Here is a 13,468-nt window from a genome sequence, read left to right as displayed (position 1 = left end):
ATCTTAACTTCTAGGTGTCAAGTAATCCATAACCAATCCTAAGATAGGAATTACGCCTAGAAACATGAGCAATTAAGTCAACTCCACCTAAATTAAGCTTTCAAGATCACCAAAATAGCCCAAATAAAGTTAAATATACTAACCATGTTTCCAATGCCAAGACCACATCCCAAACATAGCATTATGTCATATTCATTCTACAAATTTGTTCAAACGAGAAGGCAATAGAATTCTAAAAGTGTAGTAAACATTTCCACTTACAAGTCAAAACCATCATCTAATCCCCAAACTTCATTAATCAAGACTAAGTTATTTTACCAATAATCAATCTTAACTTTCACATTCACATGCAATATATAACATGCATCATCTTATGAAGAAGAGTAGATAGAAGCCTACCTCAAAGTTGAACTGTAAATTTGTAAATTATTCACCACCATCGATCTTTATTTAGCAATCCCAAAATGCCATCACACCATCAAAACTGTAATCTACTTATCAATACAAGAATAAAGATACTCATATTGCATAATTGTGCTTCGGGTCAAAAATTAACACCAAAAATCCCTAGCGGATCCTACTGATAAAACATCACATATTCGAGACCAACCCAACATGATATCATCTCTAGGAATCAAAACCCTTAAAATGGTTAAAAACTAAGCTAAGTTTGGGCTAAAATCAAGCCATAAAGGATTTGGGGCATTGGCCAAATTTTCAAGAAATTCAAACATTAATTTAAAAGATTTTTACCTTACATCAAAAGATATTCATGAAAATATGTGTTGATCAAGCTCGCAAGTCACCCCTAAGACTCAATTTTAGGTTATCACACTATTATAGAATTTTTTGCTCTCCAGAATGAGTGAAACATGGCTAAAATGCGGCCTAAGGGGTCTTTTTATACCCATACTAGGTATCCAGATGTGGCAATCAACAACCAAGTGTACGATCGTACTACTTGGCTATAGAAGAAGGTATGATTATCGCCAATACTCCTTGGTGCGATTGTACTATGCTGATAGTTGAAACATGGAAACAAGTTTCTATTAATGCCTCAGAAGTTATTAAACATTTGATATATCAAATGAACTATGTAACCATTCTAAATTTGACATTTCTGATGTGATAGAAAAGTTGAATTTTCCATTTGAGGTTATTTTGACCAAATGTGGGTCACACTTATATTTCCAATTTTCCAACTTTTCAACCACTAGGTCGAAATGGGCTCGGGTGCATCAAGACCCAAACCAAAGGTTTACCTAGTCTAAAATTGATATCTGGTAAAATATCAATCCCAAAATCTATTTTCCAATTTGAAGGAATTCCAAGAATATCATCAAGAAACACTTTTGGAAATTCATTAACCGCAGGAACAGACTGCAAAGGACTTTTAAAATTAAAATTCTTAACCCAAACTAGATGATACAGACACCCCTTGGAAATTATTTTCCGAGCTCTAATATAGGAAATAATCCTCCCTTTGGGCACGCCGAAATTACCCTCCCATTCAATCATGGGTTTATTAGTGAAATGGAAACTGACCTTTCAGGTCCTACAATCCAGGGAAGCAAAGCACAAATAGAGATAATCCACCCCTAAGATGATATCAAAGTCCACCATATCAAGTTATATCAAATCCACCAATGTCTCCCTATGAAAGATGGACACCAAACAACCCCTATAGATTTTTCTAGCAACTGTAGAATCCCCTATCGGGGTCAAAACAGAAAAGGGGTCGAAAATACTTTTAGGACCAAAAACAAAGTGCACAGAAACATAAGGGGTCACATAAGATAAGTTAGAAGCCATATCAAGTAAACAATAAGCATCATAAGAGAAGAGTTGTAACATACCAGTAATAACATATGGATATGCCTTAGAAAGTTGACGAGTAGCAAGTGCATAAAGATAATTCTGGCAGAGCCAATATCAAAAGTGGCACCCTTAGGTGCAGGAGTTGAAGAAGTGGTGATCAAAACCATATTAGCTACAGTGTCAACCTTAGATATAAGATAATTTATCTGAAGATGACCAGGCTAACTAATATTTAAAAACAAGTTCCTCCTCTCCTCACAATAACCATGATAAGTCTGTTCATAAAATAGGCAAGGGGGATAAGGTGGGGCTGACTGAACTCCACTAACCTAATAGTGGTCACCCTGTGCCTTAGGACCACTGCTAGTCTTAAAGCAAAGATCACCAGAAGGCTTAGGATAAGGAGCACTATTCATCGAATAAGAATTCCCCCAATTCTTTTTCTTAGTCCACTGTCTATCGCCTCTTCCACTGTTCTGCTGACCTGTACCCTACTCTAAATATCTAAACTTCTTTTTTGGCCTCTATTCTAGCTCCACCCATTTCTTTTTATCACCATCTACCTTCTATATAAAAACTACCAAACTGGAGATTTCCATATCATTGTTCAACACCATAGCCTTACACTCCACTATTAAATCATGAGACAATCTAGAACCAAACTTTTTTTATTTTAGATATCATGTTATCCACTAACACCAGAGCATAACAGGACAACTAGTACTATTTTAGAGCATATTCCTTCATATTTATCTTCCCTTGCTTCAAGTTCACAAACTCTTCAACCTTAGCTTTTGTCAACTCCTGGGGAAAGAATTGATTTAGAAAGGCCCCTGAAAACTCATCTGATACCACCCGCTTAACATCATCACCCCTTATAGCTTCCCACTCCTCATACCACTAATAAGCTATATCTTTCAACTAATATGCAGCAAACTCTACACCTTCGGAATTAGTAACATGCATTAGCATGAAAATCCTCTCTATCTCATCAACAAACCCTTGAGGATCCTCCTCAGACTTAGATCCTGTAAAGGATGGGGGATTCACCCTCATAAACTGGCCAACATAAGTGGCCTCAAATGAATTACTAATAGAATTGACATGACCCAAACCAGGGCTTGGTCATGTTGTATCTCAAGTCCAACCAGGACCGGAGACCACCCACAATATCCAAACCATTGATCGACTTACACGATATATCGGATGAATTCTGAACATATAATAAGATAATAGAATATCAATTTAAAGAAATTATAATATTTATATAGGTAAAACAAACCACCAACAACCAAACAACCCACCAATACCACCTATGTCCACAGCAGTCTGACAAAGCCTCTAATCAAAACCTAAGAATATCCCATAGGGACATGCCCCAACCATAGAAAAAACCAAGAACAAAAGAAATATTAAGGACATAAAAAAATCCATAGCATGAAATGCATCTTTCAAAGTATGAAAGCTCACCACTTAAGTTTGACACACAATTGATCCCAAAATCACCTAGTCACTGAGTAGGAGGAGTGAAAGTATGGTCGGTTCTTGCATCACATAGGGATACAACTTTAAAAGGTGTTTAGTAGGGTAAACGTTAGCATGTAACTCAGGGATAAAGAAAAAGTAATTCCATCAATTCAAAACTAGCCAAACAAATGTACATAACCATATGCAAATACATTCATCTATATATATATATACATAGCATGCCAGGATAGGGAACAAGGTTTAGCATGGATTTTAAAACCTTAACCTGAGCTGTTTAGCTTCACCATCATAATCTACCCACGGGCTACATGGGACTAGTATTGCCCCTAAACGAGCCCCAGTGAAAGTTAGCCTCACGAACAGGAGACACCATAGATGGATGGGGATACCTTTTACCCTTCACCCTCTATGATACATATGTACGTGTATTTAGTTGGGGGATTCCCTTGTACCTCACAAGTACATAATCATCTAAACCAACCCTCATGTCTGCAAACATGGGTTTCTAGTGTTCATTAATCAGACTCACACCTTCATGGCTACCTATCACAACCCCAATTATTGCCCAATTAAAACATTTAACACATAACTAAACCAGCAATTCTAGAAGTCAATAATTAAGGAATTATTAAGAGGTGTCGTCTTACCGACTATGGCTTACAACCAATGTCATTAGCCAACACTTAGCGGATTTCTAAGTACCACATAGACTCCATTATTAAAATCACTTGAGGAATTCTAATGTACCCCATAAGGTTTTCATAACCTTTATTGTTATCCAATTAACTAATTATATCATGCATTGATTCCGAGAAACAAGCCAAACTATGTGATAGTGCATAAACTAAAATAAATTATACAAGTAGGTTAAGGTTATTATCGATTTCCATACCAAATAATAAATTTTGGGATTTCTTTGTAATCATATTTCCATCCACCATTCTCATGCACCCAAATGCATCAACCATCAGTTTAAGTATAATAGTTTCAAAAATTTCTTGGAAAAAGCATTTAAGCAATTTATATTAAAAACTTTTAACCCATAGTTCAAAATCCAACATCAACATCTCATGAACAATACTTTAAATCACATGCTTTCAAAAAATTGACAATAAGAGAAGAGTAACATGCCTAAAATACCAAGAAATTTTGATAGATAGCACCCTTAGAACCCTAGATGACCACTTTGTTTAAAACCATAGCCTTAATTTGATCAGAGAGTTTGACAGATAATTTTCGCAGTGTTTTATTAGGAATGATGTAATAATGAAGTCCAAAGAAAGGCTTTAAGTCATACGGTCCAAGGGTTTAAAGTGGAAAATGTCCAGAGTGCCATCAACTTAAAAACTTAAAAAGTGTCGCCTTTGACTATGAGTCAACCATCGAATCATTACAACACCTTACAACTCAATACCACGAGCCATAACCAAGACAATGACTAGGACACCATACACTTTTGACCTTACGACTTACCCAACCCATTAATATTGATATCCTGCTACTTGTAGGGTTTATCGTAGTCAACACATAACCTAAATTGCAATATACACTGGACACCCTATGATGGAACCTAATAACTCATAACATAACCTTACAACTTTTAGCGAGCCACTCATACTTAGAGTAGAGTCAAGTCACCAACTTACTTATTTGATTACGACTTATCCTAATAAGTTATTAAGACTTCTTACAAATCCCAAGGTCCAGTCGTAACCAAGGAAGTGAGGTCAAGGCTCAAAAAATTTTGATGGGTCAAAAATCTGGGTTGTTTCAATTCTCCCTAACTTAGATCATTTGTTCTCGAATGTGGGACAAGGCAACTGTTAGCATAATTTGACTACATATTCCTCTTCTCTTACCTTTAACACACTTTAAAACTGAAGATGTTAGGAACAACACATACCTTAAGCATGATTTTCTAGAATAGGGAATAGGAATGAATGCTTGGACTTCATGTCCTCTTCGGCTTCCCAAGTAACTTCCTCAAACTTTTGATTTAACCATAGAACCTTTACTGAAGCCATGTCCTTTGTCTACAACCAATGGACTTGCCGATCCAAGATCCTAACCAAGTCCTCCTCATAGGATAAGGCATTCGATACACCAATGCTCTCTAACAGATCAACCAACGATCGATCACCCACGTATTTTTGTAACATGGATACATGAAATGCTGAGTGGACAGGACTTATACTAGATGGTAAATCCAATTAATATGCAACATTACCAGCCCTCTTTCAAATCAAATATGGGACAATATATTAGGGACTGAGTTTCCCCTTCTTCCCAGACTGCATCACTCCCTTCATGGGAGACACATTGAAGAACACACAATCTCCTACATTAAAATCCATGTACCTTTGCCTTGCATTGATCTTGGGCATATTTATATGTCCAAACACTAATATCTACCAATATTTGGACTTTTTGTGAGAGCAAAAATGTGTTAATCCTATTGCATTTAACCTAAATTACGTTTCAAAGCTAACCGACATAATTAGTGATGAAGGGTAAATCTATAATGGAATTAGACTAAAATTGGACCTATATTATGAAGCAATTGGTCATTGAGGGTGTGAAAATAATTGTGTTGATGTGGAAGACCATTTTTATTGAGTCCAAAAGAATGTGTAGACGAGCTAGAGCAAGAATAGAAGTAACAAGCTAAAAAGGAGTTGATTCATGAGACTTAGTTGAATATTTGGGGTAAAATTCCAGTGACGTGATGCGATGTCAATGCGTCGGTGCATATATTTTATGACTTAGTCAAATTTTTAGAAGCCAATTCTAGTGACGCAATGCCATGTTGATGCATTGCGTCGTTCGATGTGATTGGTCACTTAATCAAATTTTTGAAGTGTAATTCCAGTAGCTCGATGAAAAGTCTACGTGATGCATCAGTACTTCCAATGCGATAAGCGATGTTTTACATTGGTAGTCTAGATCAGACCAAATTTTGTCCAAGTATTAAAGGAATACGTGAGCACAATCCCAAATACTTTTGCAAGTATAGCAGCGGCAGAAAAACATAAAATTCTCTCTTTTAGGGTTCTTAGACATTTGTTGAACTTCTTTACTTCAAGATTAATTTTGGGGTATGATTAATTACTTATTTTTTATACTGAATTCAAACATAAATGGCTAAGCACCTTTGTTCTGGGGTTGAGGCCAAGAATATAATTACTCTTTGATATTCTTTATCATGTTGTCTTTTTGGATTATCATCTAGGTTGCTCTTAGTTTCTTAAGCTTACTAATTTGATGAGTGGCCACAATTATAATAAATCTATATTTCTATGTGAATCGGGGAGGAGAATCATAGGATAGAATGAAGAAATTAAGGAGCAAGGTTCTTATCCTTTTATGAAATAAGGGGTTTGAATTAACATATAGGATAGGGATATACCTAGAAGCCTTACTTGGTTCAATTGCAAGAAGATAACTTTATGAATCTAGAAGAATTGTTGTATTTCTGCGGGAGCGGTAGTTGTAATATTCAATAGATAGAAGATTTGAGGTCGAGACACCAAGATCGGACTATAAACCTTCCAAATCAACAACCAGATAACCAATTAGAATACGATAAGAAGATAGAATTGTATGATTGTTCGATGTACCTCAATCCTAGAATTCTAATCATTACTGTTTACAACCGTTGTTTGATTTGCGCTTGTCACAAATTGTTATTTCCTATAAATTAATTTACATTTTTATTCTTAATTTTCCAAACATCTTGATACTTTATAACACTTAATACCTCTTTGTCTAAAACTAAAAGATGGTTAAATATCTAGTTGCTTAACCCTCATGGGAACGATATCTGACTATCTAAGTCACTATATTACTTATACAATCGCTTACACTTGCTTGTGGGTTGGAGTCACAACAAGTGTTTGGCGCCGTTGCCGGGGACTAGTATAATTAGTAAATTGATAAATTTTTGGTTTTGGATAATAAATTTAAGTGTTAACGACTTGATCTTAGAGGCTGAATTTTTACAAGATTAGATGACTACAGGACTAGCAAGAGATAAAGAGTTGGTTGAGCCTTTTGTAGAACCTAAACTGATATATCAACAAAGGCGAAGAGCTTAATATCCTATTTAACAAGTGAAAATGGCTCATCTAGTTGATCCAAATGATCTAGTTGATCCAAATGCCGAAAACATCCCAGCTCCAGTTATCCCAATTATTCCTGCATAACCATTTGCTAGACCTATTGCTGAGGTGGAAATCCCACTCATAAACCATGATACTAATAGAATTCGTAAGCCCGAGTTAGGCGGTCTATTTGAAATGAAGCAGAATATGGTACAGTTGATGAATTCGGCTGGACAGTTTGCAGGATTTTTTCATAAAGACCCCCAGCAGCACATACAGACCTTCCTAGAAATAAGCAATACTTACATTCCTATGAGGGTGAATACTGATTATGTCAGATTGACACTCTTCCTTTTTTCTTTAATTGGGGAAGCAAAGAGGTGGTTACATGCTAAACCACCACTCAACATCACTTCATAGGAAGACCTAGCTCAGAAGTTCCTTATTCGATTCTTTCCATCAGGGAAGATGACATGTTTAAGAAGGGAGATTCGAGGTTTCACACAAAATGAAGGAGAGAATCTCTACCAAATGTGCGAGAGATTTAAAAGTATACTCAGAAATTGACCTCACCATCATCAGTCTAATGAGGTTCTTGTTCATACTTTTACTGAGGGACTAGAGCCAAATACCAAGATTCTCTTGGAATCATTAGCAGGTGGGCAAGTTCTTAAGAAGACTTATGACGAATATTAGACGTTGATGAACAGGATCTTTCAAGGGAATCTTGATTGGCATGCTGAATCGGGCAGTTCTCCTAAGAAGGTTGCAAGGGTATTAGAGGTAGACTAGTTTACTGCTTTACAAGCGTAGATTGCAGCAATGCAAAATCATATACTTACTCCGCTTATTAACATAAAGTTGGGAGTTCCACAAGCAGCAGCTACAACTAATGCAGTCCAATAGGCAAATTCTTGGTGTGAGGTTTGTGGAAGTAGTTAGCATGCAATATATGCTTGCACAGCAAATCTTGATTCTGTTAACTATGTGGGGAATGTGAATTGTCAGGGACAACAGAATTTTGGTAACATGTATAATCCAAACTAGAGGAACCATCCCAATTTCTTATGGGGTAGAAATTAGGCATAGAACACTAATCAATATAAGGGGCCAGTACAACAGAATCAATAGCAGGTTCAGAAAAATCAGCCAACTGCTCAAGCAAGTAATATGGACGAGACGATGATGCAACTTTTAGCTTAACAAGTGCAGTTTTTAGCATAAGTAAAGAGTCAACAAGCATAGTTTGCAGCAGAGTGGAAGAGTCAACAATTGGTACTAGAAATTTAGAGTTGCAACTCAAACAGATTGCAGGATCATAAAATACAAGACCTCAAGGAGCCTTACCTAGCGATACAGAGACAAATCTAAAGCAGGTAAATGCAGTTACAACAAGGAGTGAGTTGCAGTTAAAAGAGGCGGTATCTGAGCAGGTTAGTCCTACAACCACTAAAGATGATCCTAAAGCAAATGAGGAGAAAGGGGTCAAAGAAAAAGCTGCAAGTAAGGAAACTCATGTTGAAAAAAAGACTTTACCTCTACTATTCCCTCAAAGGCAAAGGAAGCATCAAGAGGACGGCAGTTACAAGAAATTTTTGGATTTTCTAAAGAAGGTTCAAGTAAATCTTCCTCTTGTTGATATTCTATAGAGTGTTCCAAAATATGCAAAATACCTTAAGAATATAGTCGCAAATGATGTTCCAGCTTTTGATGGAAAATTATAGGCTTTTTTCTAAGGGTAATTGTCTATTTTCAAAAACCTATTGTTGTATTTAGTATTATACTTTAGTGTTTTCGGGATAAGAACTGAGCATGAAGAACAACTTGGTTAACTCAGCAACACAAGGATAAAATGACAAGCGATGACTTAGGCGATAGACTGTCAACCTTGCGATGAACTGTTGGCCTGAACCGTCGCGCCAAAATAGAATGCAGAATCACCGGAAGTCCTGTGATAGTCCACGCGATGGACCATCAACCTTGAGATGAACCATCGGCCTAAAATGTCACCCAAAAGTAGAATACAAAATAAATAGAAGTCCTATAATGGTCCAAGCAATGGACCGTCGACCCTACAATGAACCGTCGCCCGACCCGTCGCCCAAAAATAGAACATGGAATCACTGGAGAAGTAGTGATGGTATAGGCAATGGACCATCATCCCTTTGATGACCCATCACTCGACCCATCGAACATGAAGCTGCAACTCCAAATATGAATTTTAAAACCCCAGTTCTGGAATCATATAAATACTAAGTATTAGGTTTTATTCTGCATCTTTTGATAGGAGTTTCATACTTTCTTATCTACTGAGAGTTGTGTAACACTTTTCATTGAGATTTGAAGATAAAAATTAAGATCTGATCATTATTCTCTATGTTTTTCATTGAAGATTAAGAAGACCAATATTGTAACTTTTGTAAGTACTCCCTTGAAGTTATTTATAAACATCAATATATATTTGATATCTTATATGGATATGAGTTGCTAAACTCCCATAACTGGGGTTATGGGAGCCTTGATGTAGAGAGTTGTTTGGGGTTGTGAATCCATTTGATTTCTAACATCTATCTAAATTGCATGGTTCTCTCTTTATTATAATGATATCTCTTGGTTGAAAACTTGAGAAGTGAGCCCATGAACTCCATTTGTCTAACAAAAAAGTGGATTTTACGAAAAGAGGTGATTCATATGAAATCCATAGGTTTACCCTTTGGGTCAAGGGTTGATGCCCTAACAGGATCAACCCTAATAAGAGTTCTATTGAATGATACATGGATCTTTTAAGTTCGAAAGAAGAAAAGGGTAAAATACCCATTAGGTTGTGAAACAAGTAGGTAATTCTTAGAATTTAATACTTCTTGCAATTGAAATTATAAGTAAGAATTCAAGAACAAGTTCACAACCCTAACTGTTTAAACATCTTGGTGAACAAAACACTAGTTAACTCATTTTCATTGAAATTACACTTACATTATCTCTCATCAGCTGGACCGTTATGTGGTACAACAATGAAAGAACATTATTAACACATCAAAAAACTCCTTTTTACTCCGAACCTTAGATCAGAATGCTATCCACCAGCATTTGTTTCTGTTGTCTATATCTAGGGAGGTGACACAATGGAAAAATAATCTGCCTCGTGACTCTATAGCCAACTGGAGATAATTGAAAGAGGCTTTGCTAGAAAGGTTCTTTCCACCCTCCATAAGGGTACAGTTAAGGGATAAAATCAGTAACTTCTGATAGCTTCCCATTGAAGCTCCTCATGAGACATGGGGGAGGTTTAAAAAGAAGCTGATGCAATGTCCGAACAATAACATGATAGATATTGATTTTATGGAGACTCTCTATAGGGCTTTGAACTCTATTACCAAGCCAGTAATGGATAATACTGCAGGAGGGTCATTTGTTGACCTTGCTTTTCCAGAGGCTTTGGAGATGCTTGATCGAATGACCAAACAGAGTAAACCTTGGCATACCAGGAATTCTTTGGTAGAAAGCCCAATTATGTCTGGTAGTATGACTATAGAGCAATGCAAGAAATAGGAAGAATGTGACCAGGATATGGCATATTTAAAGACATAGATGGATTTTCTGACTAAGCATCTATTGTCTAGAAAAATGGAAAAGGTGAAAGATATTGCATCCCAGGGAAGAGCTGACTCTGATTAGAAAGAAGAGGCAAACTATCTAACTAATTAGGGGGTTTTCAAGGCAATAACCAAGAAAATAAAGGTTGGAACTATTACTTCAAAGATGGTTACAAAGATAGAGATCAAGGGTACTGGAAGAGTTAATATGAGAGGAGTGGACTATATGTACCTCCTAAAAGCAGAGACAATACTATAACTAGATCAAGAAAGATGTCCATAGAGGACATGATAGAGAAATTATTAAAGGGAGTTGAGACTACCAACTCTGGGGTGACTACTATGAAGAGTAATTTGTCTTCAATAATTCAATTGGTAAACTCACACTCTAACTCTATCAAATAATTGGAGCAGAAAATGAGCCAACATTCAGCAATATTCAATCAGAGAAAAAGCAGAACTCTACCAAGTGATACAGTTCAGAACCCTCAAAATGATGGCTCCTGCATAGCCATTAACACACTGAGTGGTAAGGTATTACCTGGCCTCTCTGTGGGAAAAGATGGGATTGAAGATGTAATTAAAGAGAATATTGAGCATGAAGAAAGTTATCCAGTGCAGTTTGAGAAACTGGAGAAAGTTATTGATAATACACCATCTAACCATCGGCAGGGTGATGAGTTAGAGAAGCATAAAAAAAAGAAGACTAAAGAAGTGGTTACTATTCTCCCAAAACCACCTTCTTTATTTCCCATCAGTTGAAAAAGAAGGCTAATGACACAAAGTTTTGCAATTTTATGACTATTCTTAAGCAATTAACAATCAATTTGCCATTGGTGGGGGCATTGGAGCAAATGACTAGGTATGAAAAATTTATAAAAGACCTTGTTATGAAGAAGCGGATAGTTAGTAATGAGATGGTGGCCAATCTCCATCATTGTGGTTCTATTTCCACAATGTAGTTGGTGCAGAAGAAGGAAGACCCGAGAGCATTTACTATCCCGTGCACTATTGTGCCTCTTGATTTTGCAATAGCTCTATGTGATTTGGGAGCTAGTATAAACTTGATGTCATTTGCTATATATAAGAAACTGGGGTTGGGGGATCCTACTCCTACAAACATGAGATTAGTTATGGCAGACAGGTCTGTAAAGTCACCCATAGGGATTCTATATGATGTGTTAGTTAAGGTGGCCAATTTTATATTTCCTACTGATTTTGTCATTCTCAATTGCAAGGTGGACTTTGAGGTGCCCATAATCTTGGGTAGACCTTTCCTCACAACTGGGAGTGTACTTACTGATCTAAATACAAATGAGATATTATTCAGGCTAGATGATAAAGTATTTTGATTTGATGTATGCCAGTCCAGGAAATAACACAAAGATATGAGCGTATTTTCAATTGTGGATGTTTATTATGAGGAGGAGCAGAAAGTACCTATGGAGGAAAAATTTGTTATGGAGACTTTAGTTGTTGTATTAATGAATTTTGATCAAGATGGTATTGAAGATTATGAGGAGACAGTATGTGCTTTTATAGGCATGGGGTATTATTCTTATCCACCCAAGAAGCTGGATTTGGACTTGAAAAATAATCCAAGTCCACTATCCAAGCCATCTATTAAAGAGCCACTTACTTTAGAGCTTAAAAAATTTCCCGATCATTCGAGGTATGTGTTCCTGGATAGTGGGAATACACTAACTATTATTATTATAGCTGACTTAGGTGAACAATAGGTGGAAGCCTTTATCTCTGTTTTTATAAGATATAAGAGGGATATTGGTTGGATGATTGCAAACATTATTGGTATTCTTCCTGGTATATGCACACATAAAATCCATCTAGAGAAGGATTGTGTCTTAACTATTGAGCATCAGCATCATCTAAACCTACCAATGCAAGAGGTGGTGAATAAATAAATCATCTAGTGGATAGATGCAGGAGTGGTATACCCCATCTCAGATAGTAAGTAGGTAAGTACTATTTATTGTGCCTAAAAAAGAGGGCATGCCACTGATGGATAACAAGAAGAATGAGTTGATTTCACTCAGGACTGTTACCAGATGGAAGGTGTGTATGGATTATAGAAAGCTCAACTCGTGGACATTAAAGGACCACATCCTAGTGCCTTTTATGGATCAGATGCTTGATCGGTTGGTGGGAAGAGGTTGGTATAGTTTATGGGATGGTTATTCTGGTTACAATTAGATTTCTATAGTTTATTGGATGGTTATTCTGGTTACCATACTTGTGGCCAGGCTCATGAAGATCAACAACATATCTTTTTTTAGTGTACCCATACTAGATCCTTCTGGCTGGAACTAATTTATCAAGCAACGGGTGACAAACCTTTTGGCATTACCATCTTCACCACTGATAATTGGGGTAACACTTGGAAGTCTTTAAGATATGACCAGTATAATAGCTACATATCTTGGGAGACTCTCCTTCCCTTTAGTCTATGGC

The 13,468-nt window shown here is 36.6% G+C and overlaps 1 non-coding gene across 1 annotated transcript; it reads right to left on the bottom strand.

Annotated features, from left to right (window-relative positions):
- Window positions 1-7,880: 7,880 nt before the first annotated feature.
- LOC124899095 lies at window positions 7,881-7,987 on the bottom strand. The gene has a single exon (XR_007056233.1). It is a non-coding gene; the product is annotated as a small nucleolar RNA R71 (small nucleolar RNA).
- Between the last annotated feature and the right edge of the window lie 5,481 nt (window positions 7,988-13,468).

The sequence above is a fragment of the Capsicum annuum genome, chromosome 5 (assembly GCF_002878395.1).
Source record: "Capsicum annuum cultivar UCD-10X-F1 chromosome 5, UCD10Xv1.1, whole genome shotgun sequence".
Taxonomy (NCBI): Eukaryota; Viridiplantae; Streptophyta; class Magnoliopsida; order Solanales; family Solanaceae; genus Capsicum; species Capsicum annuum.
Note: the sequence above shows the minus strand (reverse complement) of the source record. Positions and strands in the feature narration are given on the sequence as shown.